General features: G+C 42.6%; 1 protein-coding gene across 50 annotated transcripts in view; it reads left to right on the top strand.

The window, feature by feature from the left end:
* Positions 1–3,212: 3,212 nt before the first annotated feature.
* Positions 3,213–6,000, top strand: part of LOC118361031 (kelch domain-containing protein 8B) — a 155,984-nt gene continuing 153,196 nt past the window's right edge. For all 50 annotated transcript variants that reach the window (XM_052482783.1, XM_052482773.1, XM_052482803.1 and 47 more), the window contains exon 1: positions 3,213–3,498. The gene's annotated coding sequence lies outside the window, so the exon portion shown is untranslated. The remainder of the gene's footprint in view (positions 3,499–6,000) is intronic.

Raw genomic sequence — 6,000 nt, 5'->3', positions numbered from 1 at the left:
ACAGGGAGTACAGTCGGGGACTAAGCACACCCTTGTGGGGCCCCCATGTTGATGGTCAGTGTGGCAAAAGTGATGTTGCCTTCCCTCACCACCTGGGGTCGGCCAGTCAGGAAGTCCAGGATCAAGTTGCAGAGGGTAGTTTTTAGTCCAAGGGTCAGAAGCTTGGTGACAAGCTTGGAGGGGACTATGGTGTTGACTGCAGAGCTGTAGTCGATTTTCAGCATTCTCACATAGGTATTCCTCTTATCCAGGTGGTTGAGGCCAGTGTGGAGTGCAATTGAGATTGTGTCGTTCATGGATCTGTTGGGGCGGTGTGCAAATTGAAGTGTGTCTTGGGTAGGGTTCCCCAATTGGCTGTGGTTTTATTTGGCCCTCCAAGTTTCCAGGGCAATGTTTTTTCTTTCAAGTATTTAAAAAAATATATATATATCCGTTATCATTGTTGGACATAAAAGATTGTAAAAACACCAGGGCTTCCGTTCCAAGTGATTTTCATTTTGGAAATCTGTGCCCAAGTATTCCCACGCATAATAGAGAGGTGATCGTATAATAACGTCAGCAAGGTTTGAAATGTTGTTTTAGTCAAATATCTGTTTGCTACTCTTGCGGGCAATTTGCTAATTCTTTGTAATTATGTTCTGCCCCCCCAACCATCTGCTCAGGAAAAAATTGGCCTGCGGCTAAATCTAGTTGATGATCCCTGGTCTGGGATGATGGTGTTGATGTGTGCCGTAACCAGCCTTTTAAATCACTTCATGATTACAGATGTGTGCTACAGGTTGGTAGTCATTGTGGCAGTTTTCCTTGGGAGCAGGAATGATGGTTATCAGTTTGAGACATGCAGGAATTACAAACTGGGACAAGTAGAGTTTGAAAATAACTTTGAATATGCCTGCCAGCTGTTTTGCGCATGCTCTTTTTTGTCATCTTTATTTAACTAGGCAAGTCAGTTAAGAACAAATTCTTATTTTCAATGACGGCCTACGAACAGTAGGTTAACTGCCATGTTCCGGGACAAAACAACAGATTTTTACCTTGTCAGCTTGGGGATTCGATCTTGTAACCACTAGGCTACCCCACTGAGAACACGCCCTGAAATACCGACCGTACTCACAACGGCCTTGGAGAGCGAGATGCTGGGGATGGTTTTTGTCAAAGCATGCATAAAATGCATTGAGTTTGTCTGGTAAGGAAGGCATCGTTGGGCAGATCAAGGCTGGGTCATCCTTTAAACCATAATGGACTGTAGCCCTTGCCACATGCAGCGGGCGGTGGAGCATGTGTAATAGGATTCAATCTTGTTCCTATATTGTCCTGATGGCTCTGCGGAGGTCGTAGCGGGACTTCTTGTACTTGTTTGTGTCCTCAGCCATAGGTAGCCCTTTGACTTGGGAAGCAGCAAACATTCACAATGGGGACAACGTTGGCGATTCCTTTTAAATCTCCATGTCTCCCTTCTCAGGCATTAGGGTCTGGCTTGTGCCCCAGGATTCGCTCCGCCGCTTCCACAATGATTAATATCTTCCTGGACCTTCTTTCTACCTTGGCAGTGCCATTTATCACTATAGCTATAAAGGCCACAAAGTCCACCTTCTTAACCTTTAAAATGTCAGGATCCTGCTGGTGAAAGGCAAACCCTGCAGCCTATCCACCACCTGGACTCTTCAAGTGCAGCATTCACGCCCTCAACCCTTTTAACAGCTGCTGCATATGATATGCTTTGGAAAGCCCTGACTTTGGACACCTCATTCTCTTTCACCATTGGGTGGGGTACGTTAGACATGGCTTCATGGTTCCCACCACAACTATGACAGGTCACATTTTAATCTCTTTTATAACACATGATCTTTTCCACAACATGGACATCTCGGCTTCTCCCTTCTGCAAACACTTGAAACGTGACCAAAAGCTTTACAATGATCACACTGCATTGGTCTTGGGATAAATGCTCTGACTTTGTAGTTAATATATCCTAACTGCACTTGAGTAGGGAGAGACTCCATATCAAAAAATTAAAGAACAGATTGACTTTTTCTTCATGCACCACACGATTCATCCGGTGTGCATGAAACACACCAGGAATAGTTTATCTCTTCAACGTCTACTTCCCATGAGACTCCAGATATAACCCCCTTGAGGGGTGCCCTGTTCCTAAGAGACACACACAACACTTCAAATTGATCAAATCGGGTGAGATGCAACACACATTTTCTTCTGATCCTCAGAAGCACAAAAGATCTAAACAAGCCCGCCTCTCGTGATCCTCACAGCCTTCACTTTACTCAGCATTTTCTCCACCAGTTTGGAAATCTCTCATGGATTCCTCAAGATTGTTAATTCGATCAGCTGCTCCTCATCTACAGACTGTACACTCCAAGTGACATTCTCATCCATGTACTCTACTTTGCTCTGTTTTCCTTTCTTTTGGACATTATTCCAATTCTCCTTGATTATACCGCCATTAGATTGAGTCCACTTCATCAACCGCTTCCGCCATCTTTCTGATAACACACACGGGTTGATCTGAAACATTATAAAGCCTACCCCGGTCTCCACCTCATGGTTTTAACTTCCTCAAGAGGGCAGTGGAGATTATGGATATTTTGCTATATATCTTTTCATCAATCTCATGTGAATGTATACTTTAAATGAGATGTGCCAAACGGATTTCAAACTAGTAAAATTTATGATTGAAGTAGAAGTTATTGAGCATCAGAGAATCACCACAGGGAATACATTTGTTGTAGCTTATTATTATTCTAAGAATGGAAATTGCTCACTGTTGCTCTCCAAGGTTGTGTAGACATTCCAAAATGCACCCCAGGCTAAAGGAAATGACAATATGGATTGTGTTTGTGCATGTTCATGGCGACTCAATAACCTACAACGTTGGCTGACCCACGCTATAGCTCAGGTTATATACTCACAGATTCAATCATTGATTGAAAGAACAATGCACGATGGTATTTGTTATTGATTGGCTATTTCAAATAAATTACAAGGTAACACCAATAACTATGAGGAAACCACGAACTTTTGCGCATTGATGTGGAATTCCCAACCAACGAAAACGTTTAGGTGAGAGTAGCCTATAAATTGCACCTGAAGTATCAGACTGATCAAATCCAATTTTATTTGTCACGTGCTTCATAAACAACAGGTGTAGTGAGTGAAATGCTTACTTAGGGGCTCTTCCCAACAATGCAGAGCGAACAATAATATAAAGAAAAGTACATGTTGAAGAGGGCCAACAAATGTGTTATATATTAATTAACTCGAGAGCGCCTTTCAGATACTGTTGCGCACGAAGTTGGGAGGAGGGCAGAGCGAGCGATAGTGAGCCAATGGAAAGGCGCCCAAGACTTGCTCACTGTCGGCTTTGCTGAAGACTAAAACGGGAACAATATTTCTGTCAGGCGCATACTGTCTTCTTCCAGTGTGGAGTCCAGAGGACTCACCATCTCAGTGACTGGGTTTATATCCTTGCAGTCGAACACGGTATTGTGCGTTTTGTTAACTTTTGTATTTTTGTTTCCTGTCTACTTTTCTTATAGTTCGTGTTTTATTAGGTTACTTTAGTAATGGAACATATGTTTCAGGTGACACTCAGCTGCTATAGCCCACAGTGTAATGCATGTTTTAAATGGCTAATATATCTCTGCATTTTATGTGTGCCGCAAATAGGCTATGCTTGACTTCTGATACGAGGGTAGGCTATAACTGCAACGTGAATGCATTATACATTTGGTGATGAGCATTGTCCACATTTCACGCGCAGACGCATTCGATGTGTGCGTTTTCTGGCAACCGCGCGACTCTTAGGGCACTTTGACCATACAAAACTTGGGCGTGTGGTTTTCATCCCTTGTGAAAAATGATCGTGGTGTGAAATACACACGTCGTTGTCTGCTTTATAGAGATTTGATGGATCGTGGCCCACTGGGCACACCACGTCATTTCAACTCTGATAATTGGGTAATATTTGGTTGAGACGTTGATCAATGAGACATCTATTCACCCACTCAAAAAGACAGACAAAAGTTAGTTGAATTTACATCGTGTTATCGCTGTCTTTTCAACCACCATCTAAAAGCACATCCACATTACAATTGAAAAACAATGTCGTATTTCTGGTTAAATTGTCACATGTCTATCAATGCGTTTTAAACCATTTAAAAGCAGAGCAAAGTTCAAATAAGAATACAATGTCAGATATTTGGTATATTTATACAAAACATGAATATATTGTCACTGTTCTTGATCAAATAGCAGAACCAAATGACCTGGTTTGCAGTGGAGGTTACATTAAATGTACATGGTGAAAGGGATCAATGCTATTTGAGATTCTGCACTGATTAGGGACAGATCGAAATTTACTGTGGGGGAAGGCTGGTACAACTCAAGGTGTCATAATAAAATGCACCCCCTCCCCAACATTCCAAATATTTTCACATGACCCTCCCCATATACTTCTAAATAAATTGCACACCCTCCCCCTCATAGAATCAACAACCACAATAACTCTAACTCTAGTAACTCTTGTGTTTATAAATGTGGATATCGACATTGCCACTTCAGCATGCTTTTGTGGCACAGTCGATGCCAGGCAGGGCTCCAGGCCAGAAGGTTGAGGGTTCGCCGACCAGCACAGACGAGCTCATTCTCCCTGCCTGTTTCATTACACTACGATCAGCGCCGGCTGCACACAATGATCAGCTAGAAGGAGGTCAGCTGTTCTACATGTTGATGCCATATTTAGAATTCTATAAAATATATGCAACAAGTTTTCCACCAACAGGTTTCAATGCACCACACAACCAATAAACAAAGTATACTGACTAAGGGCAGTATATCATAGTTTGCGTTTTCAACACCACAATAAATAGACTATGACAATCTCTACAAACAGAAAATACATTCCTCCCTACCTTGTAGGCTTACCCAGTATCGAAGGCTTGACAATCTCTACAAACAGAAAATACATCCCTCCCTACCTTGTAGTCTTACCCAGTATCGAAGGCTTGGATTGACAATCTCTACAAACAGAACATACATCCCTCCCTACCTTGTAGTCTTACCCAGTATCGAAGGCTTGGATTGACAATCTCTACAAACAGAAAATACATCCCTCCCTACCTTGTAGTCTTACCCAGTATCGAAGGCTTGGATTGACAATCTCTACAAACAGAACATACATCCCTCCCTACCTTGTAGGCTTACCCAGTATCGAAGGCTTGGATTGACAATCTCTACAAACAGAACATACATCCCTCCCTACCTTGTAGTCTTACCCAGTATCGAAGGCTTGGATTGACAATCTCTACAAACAGAACATACATCCCTCCCTACCTTGTAGGCCTACCCAGTATCGAAGGCTTGACAATCTCTACAAACAGAACATACATCCCTCCCTACCTTGTAGGCCTACCCAGTATCGAAGGCTTGGCTTGACAATCTCTACAAACAGAACATACATCCCTCCCTACCTTGTAGGCTTACCCAGTATCGAAGGCTTGGATTGACCATCTCTACAAACAGAATATACATCCCTCCCTACCTTGTAGGCCTACCCAGTATCGAAGGCTTGGCTTGACAATCTCTACAAACAGAACATACATCCCTCCCTACCTTGTAGTCTTAGTGGGTTCGATTCCCGGGACCACCCATACGTAGAATGTATGCACACATGACTGTAAGTCGCTTTGGATAAAAGCGTCTGCTAAATGGCATATATTATTATATTATTATTATATTAGTCTTACCCAGTATCGAAGGCTTGGCTTGATAAACAGAACATACATTCCTCTCTACCTTGTAGGCTTACCCAGTATCGAAGGCTTGGCTTGACAATCTCTACAAACAGAACATACATCCCTCCCTACCTTGTAGTCTTACCCAGTATCGAAGGCTTGGCTTGACAATCTCTACAAACAGAAAATACATTCCTCCCTACCTTGTAGGCCTACCCAGTATCGAAGGCTTGGCTTGACAATCTCTACA

This window comes from Oncorhynchus keta, chromosome 28 (assembly GCF_023373465.1).
Source record: "Oncorhynchus keta strain PuntledgeMale-10-30-2019 chromosome 28, Oket_V2, whole genome shotgun sequence".
Lineage (NCBI taxonomy): Eukaryota > Metazoa > Chordata > Actinopteri > Salmoniformes > Salmonidae > Oncorhynchus > Oncorhynchus keta.
This window is presented reverse-complemented; position numbering and strand designations above follow the sequence as displayed.